Here is a 12,358-nt window from a genome sequence, read left to right on the forward strand (position 1 = left end):
CGTGAATGGAATAGAGTCCTTAACTGTTTTTTTCAGCTTGACTATTGTTGGTATATATAAAAAGGCTACTGATTTATGAATGTTGATTTTGTAATCTGAGATGCTGCTGTATTCCTTGATCACTTCTAAGAGTTTTGTAGTAGAATCCCTGGTGTTTTCCAGATATATAATCATATCATCTGCGAAGAGTGAAAGTTTGATCTTTTCTGACCCTATATTAATACCCTTGATCTCCTATTCTTCCCTAATTGCGACAACTAAAACTTCCATTACAATGTTAAAGAGCAGTGGAGACAATGGGCAGCCTTGTCTGGTTCCTGATCTGAGTGAAAATGATTTCAGTTTAACTACATTCAATACGATATTGGCTGTGGGTTTGCTGTAGATGGCCTCTATCAGTTTAAGAATTGTCCCTTCTATACCAATTTTCTTAAGTGTTCTGCTCATGAAGGGATGCTGGATATTATCAAAAGCTTTTTCTGCATCAATTGAGAGAATCATATGGTCTTTGTTTTTTAATTTGTTTATGTGCTGAATTATATTTATAGATTTATGTATAATGAACCAGCCTTGAGACCCTGGGATAAAACCGACTTGGTCATGATGTATAATTTGTTTGATGTGTTGCTGTATTCTGTTTTTTAGGATCTTGTTGAATATTTTTACATCTATATTCATTAGTGATATTGGTCTATAATTTTCTTTTCTTGTTGGGTCTTTTCCTGGTTTGGGGATCCGGGTGATGTTTCCTTCATAGAACGTGTTGGGCACTCTTCATTCTTTTTCTATATTTTGGAACAGGTTGAATAATATAGGTACTAATTCCTCTTTAAAGGTTTGATAGAATTCTGACGTGAAGCCATATGGTCCCAGACTTTTCTTTTTAGGGAGATTTTGTATGGTTGATGCTATTTCAGAACTTTGTATAGGCCTGTTCAACATTTCCACTTGATTCTGGCTGAGTCTTGGAAGGTGACGTGCTTTCACATTTTGGTCAATTTCCTTCAGATTTTCATATTTCTGAGAATAAAGTTTCTCGTAATATTCATTAAGGATTTTATGAATTTCTGAGGAGTCTGTTTGTATTTCGTCTTTGTCATTTCTGATTGATGAAATTAGAGGTTTTACTCTTTTTTTCCTGGTTAGGTTAGCTAAAGGTTTATCTATTTTATTGACCTTTTCAAAAAACCAAGTTTTTGATTTTTTGATCTGTTGTATAATTCTTTTGTTTTTAATTTCATTTAATTGCACTCTAATTTTGGTTATTTCTTTTCTTCTACTGGGTTTGGGGTTGGAATGTTCTTCCTTTTCCAGTTGCTTGAGATGTCCCTTAAGATGTTAACTTCCTCTCTTTCCATTCTCTTGAGGAAGGCTTGTAGTGCTATAAATTTACCTCTTAGGACTGCCTTGGTGTATCCAAGAGGTTCTGATAATTCATGTCTTCATTGTCGTTTTGTTCCAAGAATTTGACAATTTCCTTCTTAGTCTCATCTATGACACAGCTATCATTCAGCATAAGGTTATTTAACTTCCATGTTTTTGTATGAGTATGCAGATTCCTGTTGTTACTGAGTTCAACTTTATTCCATGTTGGTCTGATAAGATGCATGGAATAATTTCTATTCCTTTAAATTTACTGAGGTTAGACTTGTGACTTAAGATGTGATTGATTTTGGAGTATGTTCCTTGGGCTGATGACAAGTATGTGTATTCAGTTTTTGGGGGGATGAAATGTTCTGTAGATGTCTGCTAAATCCAAATGTTGGATGGTTAGATTTAAATCTAAAATTTCTTTGCTCAGCTTCTTATTGGAGGATCGATCCAACATTGCCAAAGGAGTGTTGAAATCTCCGACTATTATGGAGCTGGAGGAAATCAAGTTCCTCATGTCTGTTAGAGTTTCTCTTATAAATTGAGGTGCATTCTGGTTGGGTGCATAGATATTAATAATTGAAATCTCAAAATATTGAGTATTACCCTTAACAAATATCAAGTGACCATTCTTATCCTCCCTTAGTTTTGTTGGTTTAAAGCCTATTGTGTCTACAAATAGAATTGCAACACCTGCATTTTCTGGTTACCATTTGCCTGAAATATGGACGACCATCCTTTCACCCTGAATCTATATTTATCTTTTAAGATAAGATGTGACTCTTGTATGCATCAAATATCTGGCCTGAGTTTTTGTATCCAGTCAGCTAACCTGTGCCACTTTAGAGGACAGTTGAAGCCGTTCTCATTAATGGAGAATATTGATAAGTCTGGTAAAATTTTGGGTATTGAGTTTTTCAAAAGTCCAGTAGACATTTTTAATCCTTTCGCCACTGTGGAAGTTGGAGTTTGATCAAAATTTTCTGAGTGAGTTTACTTTTGTGGTAGAAGATTGGGCTGGTCATGATTGAGGATAGGTCTGAGAACATCCTGAAGAGCTGGTTTGGTTATGGCAAATTTCGTCAACATGTGAATGTCATTAAAGTATTTAATTTCTCCATCATAAATGAAACTCAGTTTAGCTGGATGCAGGATCTGGGGTTGAAAGTTATTTTGTTTTATGAGGTTAAAAGTGAATGAGCACCCTCTTCTGGCTTGAGAAGTTTCAGCAGAGAGATCTGCAGTCATTCTAATATTCTTTCCTTTGTAGGTAATGTTTTTCTTACGTCTGGTTGCTTTCAGAATTTTCTCCTTCATATTAACTTTAGTGAAGTTCATTGTGATATGCCTGACTGATGTCTTATTTGGATTGAGTCATGCTGGAATTCTGAAACTGTCTGCTATCTGAATTTCAGAATCTTTTTGCATGTCTGGAAAATTCTCTTTCATGATTTCATGGAGAAGGGCCTCTTTGCCTTGCAAGGCTACTTCATCACTTTCAGGGATTCCAGTGAGGCAGATATTAGCCTTCTTCAAATTATCCCAGAGCTCTCTGAGAGAATGATCCTTTTTTGCTCTCCATTTTTCTTCTTCTTTGAGAGTTTGGGAGAGTTCAAAGGCTTTGTCTTCAATGTCAGAAATCCTTTCTTCTGCTTGCTCTACTCTGTTACTGAGGTATTATACTGTATTTTTCAGATCTTTAAGGGCTGCAAATTCTTGCTTCAGTGCATCAAAATCTTTGGTGGTTTTGTCTTTAAGTTTGTTAAATTCTTGAGACAACTTTTGAATTTCCCCTCGAATTTCTAATTCCAAATTTTCCTCAATTTTATTAATCTTGTTTGCAATCCAAATTCTGAATTCGAAAATCTCAGCCAGCTGTTTATGAATGGGATCTTCAGTTACATCTGCCATATCTTTCCTTGGTGGGGGGGTTGATCTGTTCTGGTTATTCATGTTACCAGAGTTTTTCTGCTGATTCTGCCCCATTATTATTTCACACCATGTGATTTTTCCCCTGAAGCTTTGCCGAGGACCCATACAGTGCTACAGCCTGAGAAACTGGGGACCTGTTTGGTGTGATTGGGCTAAGTGGCTCTGTCTTGTTTTCAGCTGGTCTCTTTCTGACCCTAGTGAAACAGTTACTCTGGGTTGAAGTCTCAGCTGTGGATAAATACCAGCAATTAAGTCACCCTGCCCCCCAACAGGTAACAATTGGAAAAGGAAAATCAAAGCTGCCTACAAACACATTCCCAGGGCACCACTTGGATAGTCCTCAGGTGATTGGCTCAGTTCAAAAGTTCCAAATCAATTGTCTCAGTGAGCACCAGTCTCAGGTGGGATAGTTTAAAATGTCTCTGGCAACTAGATTGCAGGTGTCTGCTGACAACTCAAAAATGACTTGTTCTGGTGTTCCGTGAAGTCAGGGGGACCCACCCAGCAAATAGATTAGTCTGGGAAGGTTGATGCCTCCTTCCCCACCTTGCACCTCTGTCACACCCAGTCACTGATAACCCCACAGGGCTGTGACCCAGTTGCCTCCAATGAGCAGATACTCCAGGGGTTTGCACCTATGTGACTCACAAGGAGATCTAAGTCTGCTCAGCAAGGCTGCTGCTCCCTGCCACCATCCGGCAGGCAGAGGTGAGGCCTGACAACCTCTGGAGCCTGGGGCTGTTCCCTCAGTTCCAGCCCCACCCCTGATTGATGTTACTGACAGAAGAGAACAACTTTGCAGGAATTTGTTTCTTTCCCTGATAAATTCCCCTGCAGAAGAGAAACTGTTTTGAGTTCCCAGAACCTGTGCCTCAGGCCCTGTCTGTGCCGCTGTAGTTTGTATTCAGAGCACTGTTACCTGTCAGTTCCCGCCTCTGCCTGCCTTCTTTTGTTTAGGCTGATGATCCCCTAGGGGCCAGCTGCATCTTAGGCTCAGTAAAGCAGTCCTCTGGGTCAGCCCCGCCCTGGGAATCTCCTGGCTCCGTGCCTGCATTTTCTAGAACCCATGCTCTTCTGCCAGTGGTTGCCACCTGAGAAGATGCCTGGCCTCCTCTGGTGGCCCAGAGAGACAGGGGGGTGTGACTCCAGAATATCTCAGGGTGAGCCCTACTGTTGCCAAAAACGGCTGCTGCTCTGAGCCTTGGGGCACTGCTGCTCTGGCATGGTTCCCTCTTAGCTGACCGTCCTCTCCTCACTCCCATGCTGGAGAATCAGCACTGATCAGTTGCATTCCAGGCCCTGTCCATACCCCTCAAGAAATCACCCAAAAGTCTAGACTCCTGGGGGACAGGCTTCCAGACCTCAGAGTGAGAGCGGAGGGGAGTGCTGGGAGCTCAGAACTGCAGGTAGAGAATATATACAGTTTTACACAGTTTTATGCCTGGCAGGAGAGTGCCATGGCACCCTAGTAGGGGAAGTAGGTCCAGTTTTTATAGGGTCTCTCCCGTAGAGTATAATGGAAGGACTTTTGAACTCTGCTCGTTTGTTTATGGGGTACTCTGAGCCATTCTCATGGCGTAGGGGACTCCCGTCTACTTGGTGATGGATTTTATACCTTTTGTTTATATCCTTGGGGTTATAGCTCGCCTCAGCAGGGTTGATGTGCGTTCTTCAAACTTCCTTCTTGGCGCAGCTCTAATCCACCAGATTACTTGCTAAATTTCTGTCCTTTAACTCTCCTTCTGGACAGAAGCCTCTGTAGAAATCTGGCTTCAGTCAGCCATCTTGTCTCCACCCCCCAGAATGTCACTTTCTGACAGGTCTAGGATTCACAGTGTGCTTATCTCAAGAGAAGAAGAATTTACCCAAATCATACAGGTATCTAATGGCACCAGTGAAACCTGGGCTCAGGAGAGGCTTTCAAGTCCAAACTGAGATTTCTTATAAAAGGTTCCAGCAAAGCCAATTTTAAAAGGAAGAAAAGCCTAGATGGCTAATAATTATTCTTGCTGTACTTTATGCAAATAATTAGACCCATTATAGTGTAAGTATAATTTATTTTGGCAATTAAATTAGTTCTGCTATAATTTGTTTTTAGTAAAGTGAGAAATTAGAGAGAGAAAAATGGTTCAAAAGGAAAAATTGCAGCCCACATGTATTAGATTCCACCCTTACCTGAAATGCCAGCTCATAAAATGAGACATAGGTATTTAACTAAACTGATCTGTTAAACAAGACTAAGAGACTGACCAAAGCATATAGAATTGTATATAGTAGTTTTATTTACTCTGAAACCTTAAAGCTCAAAAAAGGTTGCCTATTGGCTACACTAGAAAAATTTGTGATATTAAATGCTATCTGCTGTGTCTACGTAGATATCTCAGGAAAAATAGGAAGCTAAATATTCACTTAAATTACCCAGAACTTTAGATCAGTTCTGTAGGAACTCTAGAAATTAGCTATTATCTTAAGAACTATGCTAATACTGTAAATAAGAATACTAACGTTCTTATTGTGCAAATCTTAACCTTGAAATCCAGAACTTATAGATATTTGTAAGTGACTGCTAAATAGTTTCATTCTCTTACCCTAGACCCTGCCTTGACTTTGTCCCTATCAGTGTAGGAAATCCAGAAAGCCATAAACATATCCAAGGTGGCTGAGGTCATGCAGAAGCCAGATGAACACTTACAGACATTGCCATGCTGGTGCAAGAGGCTAATAAGTTAACTGTGGGACAAAACTCAAGAGTTTAGGTACCATACACAGTGGTTACTCTTATGAACACCAAAGGACACCATTGCTTGACCAACTTATGCCTCATGGAATATCACAGCCTACTGTGTAAAAATCCAAGGTTGATAATAGAGGTTGTATGCATGAGGCATGCACTTATGATAAAGAAAAAGAGAAAAATTAAGAAACTTCTGGGGAAATACTTCTACATTCCCCTTGCTAGGAAGCTAAGTTTAATTGGGTACAAGCCTTGCCACTGATCTTGTTCAGTATTAAATGTACCCCTTCTAAAAAATTAAAGTACTCCCCTTATGAAATAAAGTATAATTGATCTCCATCAAACCTCTGCAATTTGGCAGAAACTCCCAAAAGAACTTGGAAAGATGGAATTGAATAGGCAGTTAGGAGCCCTGAGAAGAGAAGCAAAGATCTCCACATAAGTAATTAACTGTTCTGTGTAGTCTTTTGCATCCGTACACCAAAAGATCAAGTCTAGGTCGAAGATCAGTATTGGTCCCCCTCAAACCAAGGTATAAAGAAACCTATACCATCATCCAGACCATACCAACATCAGGGAAAGTAGAAGAGATCCTTGCCTGGATCTGTTGCAGGAAGACAAAGCCCAACAGAAAGAAAGAGCACCCAAACACCATGTTTATAAGAGGAGGAGCTTTATTCACTGGCTGGGAGCTTATGGCATAGAAGAATTCTAAATGGCCATGCTTCCTGCCTGGCTTGGGCTTTCCCTCTTTATCTACAGTCAAAAAGTTCCAACCCACAGGTACCTTTATCACTGGCCAGTTTGAATCAAGTGCGAGATACTATTCCAGCCCCCACCGAACTACAGGATTTCACAGAAGTGGAAATTTCCAAGTTAAGTTTCCAAATTCCCAAGAGCTGAGTCACCATGGAGAGGACCCCTCATGTGTATCCTTGTGGTCTCTTTGAAAAGGCCTGTTCTCCTAGACCTTTCTCAGGTATCCTGTCTCAGATCTATCACAGCATGCTAAAGAGAGCTTTGAGAAGCAAAAACAGGTCTAGTCAGCACCTGCAAGGTAACTTTTGAAGTGGTCAACATGCCCTGCTCCAGCCACATACTGGGAGCTGGCTGGTCAATGGACTACTGAAGCCTGAGGAAATTACTCTTGGGACTTGTCTTAATTAAACTTTAGACTTTGGACTTTGGGAAAGAGAGAAGAAAAATGTAATCTGTGCACCCACACTACTAAGATAAAACTCCTTTACTAACATATTTCCAAGAATAGAAAACTGGTTTAATGAAGTGTAGGGAAACGTGCTTAGATCCATTCTTTTCTACTTATTCATTCTCATCTTCACTTATGTTATTATATCTCTTTCAACCACCTTATTACTAGATTACTAATCCACTTTCTCCACTGTTACCAACTCAGCTCTTAATATGTGAAACTTCTAGGGAAGTTCCAGATGAAGGGAATGAAGGAGCTAAGGAAATTTCACCCAAAAATATGATTCCATGGTATAAAGAATATTTTAAATTAAAAGGCCATTTTTGAATAGAAAACACTCGCCTCTCCTCTCCAAAACCTGAATAACCTGATTTGGAATCAGAAAAGGCTGCTGACTTCCTTATTCCATACGAATAGACCTGGCCCTAAGGTCATTTAAAGCATGAGACCTGTCTCTCAGATTAATCTACAATTCAGTTTCCATTCATCAAGATCAACTCACAAGAAAGCAAATTAATAGGAGAAAGAGATTTATTTAACATGTGTGTGGGGGAGAGTCACAGTGTGATTACTCAAAATCCCAATAAGGTCCAAAGTTTACATATCCTCATTTTAAAACCTGAATAACCTGATTTAGTATCAGAAAAGGGTGCTGACTTCCTTATTCCATACAAATAGACCTGGCCCTAATGTCATTAATTTGCTTTCTTGTGAGTTGATCTTTCATTTTCCAGTCTGTTTCCATTCCATAACCCCCCAGCAACCACTTACGGCCCTATACTTTTCACACTCTCCCCCCTCCCTTCTAAAAGACATCTTTAAAAATCACCGATGATCACTGAGACTTTGGGAATCATTCCTTTGGTCCCCCCCCATGTGCATGGTATTCGGAAATAAACGTTTCTCTTATTAATTTACTGTAATTGTGAGTTGATCTTTCAGTGAACCAGATCAAGGGAAAAGGACAGGTTTGGCTGTGATCCCTATACCTTCATCCCCAAGTGAACTTAGTTTTCATTTATATGTTATATTATTTTCCAGTTATGTGTAGAAGTGGTTTGGAGCTTTGATGATGAAAGAGCTCAGGAAATTTTACCCCAATATATGACTGCTTGGTAGAAAAAGCATTTTAAATTAAAGGTCCTTAGAGATCAACAGGCCACGGAAAGTGCTTTCCGTTTCCCTTTTTCTTTGTCAATAACCAGACCCATCAAACGAACAATCCACTTCTTTTCCTCTCCCTGTTATTTCAATGTATTGCAGGAAAGAAGATCAAGGATGCAACTAGATTTGGCTGAAATCATTTCAAGTATAATGTCCGTCTCTCAGGTTAATTTAATTTCCAAGTGGAATCATTTGCAAGTCAAGCTGTTTTTCCCTATGCATTCATTCTCTCAGGTTTCTGGTCATCCTCAGTAACCCTTTTTTTTCCCCTAAACAGAATTACCTGTGTTCCTCACCTCCCTTCCCCTTTAAAATGAAGGTATGTAAACTTTTGAACCTTATTGGGATATTGGGTAATCACACTATGACTCTCCCCTATACACACATTAAATACATCTCTTTATCCTATTAATTTGCTTTCTTTTGAGTTGATCTTTCAGTGAACCTCTAGGGTGAAGGGGAAGTTTCTCCTCACCCCTACAATGTGCTAAGCTGTAACAGCCTTATCTTTATTAGCATAATAGACTCTTAAGGAAGGATGATGTCCAGCCTTAACCAATATGCTTTCTGGATAAAGGTTTTTGTTTGTGACTAGTGTGTTCTCTGAGTGTCCTAAGCATTAATGGTTTTAGTCACTCAATTACCAAAACAATGTACTTCTTAACTGTATATTATATTCTCAAGTGTTCTCTTAATAAGCAAAACACCTTGAATAATTTTAGCCTTTAAATTTCTTTCCCTCTCTGTATCAATAAATTATTTCTTCATGTGAGTTGTATTGATGAGGTATTTTTTTTATTTTTCAGAACTAAAAAATGAATAACAAAACAGGCTTAAGTTTTCATCTTAAAGGTTACACTTTAGGGGGTTAGTTTTACAAGAAGAAAAAACCCACAGTTGAGAAATTGAGTTGAGTGTTAATATTCTTTACAGGAAATTCCTGTAAAGGAAACAGGCTTACTCACTCTTTCAACTAAACCCAACCACAAACTTTATCTAGTCTAAGAGGTTGGTCAGAGAAGAGCTTTAGGTATTTCATCTTCAAGGCATTTCCTTCTATGCATACAGGTAGTTTATTTGATTTTCTTCTCTATGACCATGCATTGCACAATGTCAGTGGTCATTTACAAAATACACAGGTTTCTTTTTTCTCTCTATGTACAATTAATTAAAATTCATCTTGAGTTAAATAGTTGCTGTGTCTTTTCCAGGTATTCCCTGATTAGGAGGAAAAAAATAGTAGAACTCTTTGAAAATGGACATTCTCCCATGTTTTTCTTCAGATGAAAAAGCCATCAGTCACTGAAATAAGGGCTTGAAGTTCCTTCCTCTTTTTTTTGTGTCTTAAGAACAGGAAACAAAGGTAAGATAATAGTACTTTTTTTTTTTTTACTAGATTTTCTAACCCAAAAATATTGTAAAAAGAGCTTAGTTTTCAAAATGAATTTCTAACACAGTTACATTTCCTGAAATATTATAGAATAGTAGATGTGCTATTTCACTAGTAAAATGTATATCTTCATATATATGGGGATTTTATAAAAAAGTTTTTTCATTAAAAAAAAAACCTGGTGGTTATAAAATAAATTTATCCACAGTTTTTTGAGTATTTCATGGGCAGGGCTAACAGCAGAGGGTTTAGCAGATGTTTGGTGAATTTGAATGCCCATTTTAACTGCCTGTTTTAAGATCTCTTAGGGCAGGCACGATATACTTTATTATCTGTTATCTTTAGACAATGGGTACAAACCTACCAGGGGCCATGTGAGAGTCATAATCTATTAGTTGAATTAAATACTGTTATTACTACATCAGATTGAATCTTATTTGCATATATGTTCTCCATGTACAATAGCGTTAAGTCTGCCTTTGACAGTAAGGCTCCTCTTATTGGGCCTCAGTTCCCTGGCTGACATCTGCCTTCTTGAGCATTTTCCTCTCTCTCCGCTGGTTCTTCCACTGAAAGCTTTGGTCAGCAAAAATTTTAGTTCATTATTCCTCCCAAACATAGTTGAAGGTATAGCTGAATGAAAAAACATCCTCTGACAAAAGAAATATGACTTTCAAAAAATACATCTGGAAAATGTTTTGGGGAAGAGATCTGGCAAATTTTCAAAGGCTTTCATTCCTTTTGTAAAGGACAGAATGTGGTGATGGGCATATCAGAAGCTTTGAGGCCCTCTATCCCTAGAAGGCAGTCTCTCTGCTAAATCCTAACAGGCAGATGATTATCATTAAGAATGGGAACCATTATTCCAAGCAATGTGAGCTTTGGCTGTTGATCTGTAAAACAAGAAGGGTGATACTCATCCTCACTTATGGAAAGTAAATTAGTGTGATATAATCTTACTTCTGTGAAAGAGTTTGCAGTCTTGGTTGATTGAAGTTGCCCCCAAATCGTACTCTCTGCACTTGCATAAATCCTTATGATTCACTGAAGCCTTTTGGTGATGGTGGAATTAAGGGCATCACTCAGACATTAGATGGTCTTAAGAAGGTAGGTCTTGACAAACAAGCCACAAGGTATAAATAGGTGTGCTGTCCCATATTAGTGGGATTTCCGGAATGGGCTTTTCCATGTGTTGTTCGGTTGCCAACAGCATTGGCCACAGCTGCTAGAACTCAGTGCTGATCCACTTCTCCAAGTTCTATGCTTGCCCCTGAACAGGGCTTCCCAAAGATGTCTTTTGGATTATAATGATTGCACTGACACTTGTTTACAATGAAGATTCCATTGTTCTCCTCTGTGAGAATCTGATTTAATAAGTCCTTGGTGAGTTCAGAAATCTACATTTGCAACAAGTATTTTAGGTGATTCTTAGAATCAAGACAATTTGAGAAACACTGTCCCAGGACCAAAGCTGCAAGCTGGAATAAGCCATAGGGGGCATGAGGTGCGAGGTCAGCAGCTGGGTGCATCACTAAGGATTGTCTGACATCTCAAAGTGATGGCAATTCTGAGGGCATGAGACTGCTTAGTGTCACGGTAACCAATTTGCTACAGACTTGGACATCCAGACATGGAATCTTAGGATGGTAGAGCCAGGATGGTCTTAGCAATCATCTAGTCCTGTGGTTTACAAGTCAGAGTACTTTTTACAAAATAGACTTCCCAATTTAAGTGCCAGAAATTCTAATCCATCCCTCTAAGGGGAAGGAATTACTAAAACTATTCAAATAAGTTATTTTGCAGATAAAAGTAAAGTGCAGAGAGAGGCTGAATGACTTAAGTGGAGTCACACAGCACATGTAAGATGTGATGATAGATTGATAAGCTTTTGTTCTGAATCCTCCTGAAATGCTTTTCATGTATTCAGACCACAGAACTGACCACTCTATGCATTAGCCATTGTCCTCCGGTCAGAGATCTGACTTGTGCAAGAGGATCCCTATTTTTAAGGAACTCCTCACCTAGTGGGAGAACAAGGTATATGAAACAATAATTCTCCAGCCATGTGGCTGAATTCTGAAAGAGTAGTTACTGAACTCTGTTATTGGTTAAAGTTCTAGTCCAGCAAGAAGGATGCAGAACCAAGAAAAACAGATTTGGTTATTCCCAGCATGGAATTTCTATTTCAGTTGGGGGAGAAGTTTTACAAATAAGATATTTGTATACAGTAATATGTGCAATGACAAAAGTAATATAAAATGAATAGCTGGAGAGATGAGGAGCGAGGGAGGGGCTTCCTTATCCAGGTGGTCAGGGAAGGTCTCTCTGAGGAAGAAATCGGGGGCAATGAGAGCCAGATCCTAGAGAGTTTTGTATGTGGTGCTTTGGAATCAGCTCTTTTTCTCATGTGTGTTGGAAGTCTGTGAAATTTTGAGAAGGAAATGGGCTGCTCACACTTGCTTTTTAGGAAGACATCTCAGGTGGCTCAAGCTGGAGATTTTCTTTCCGGGGCCCAGTGGGTAAGGGAAAGGCAAGTGGGGAGATGGCACTTGGCAGA

General features: G+C 39.2%; 1 protein-coding gene across 1 annotated transcript in view; it reads left to right on the forward strand.

The window, feature by feature from the left end:
- Positions 1-9,440: 9,440 nt before the first annotated feature.
- The window catches only part of IL18RAP (interleukin 18 receptor accessory protein), a 37,278-nt gene continuing 34,360 nt past the window's right edge, over positions 9,441-12,358 (forward strand). The window contains exons 1-2 of the mRNA XM_053589956.1: positions 9,441-9,479; positions 9,623-9,774. The gene's annotated coding sequence lies outside the window, so the exon portion shown is untranslated. The remainder of the gene's footprint in view (positions 9,480-9,622; positions 9,775-12,358) is intronic.

Source organism: Nycticebus coucang, chromosome 4 (genome assembly GCF_027406575.1).
Source record: "Nycticebus coucang isolate mNycCou1 chromosome 4, mNycCou1.pri, whole genome shotgun sequence".
NCBI classification, from domain to species: Eukaryota; Metazoa; Chordata; class Mammalia; order Primates; family Lorisidae; genus Nycticebus; species Nycticebus coucang.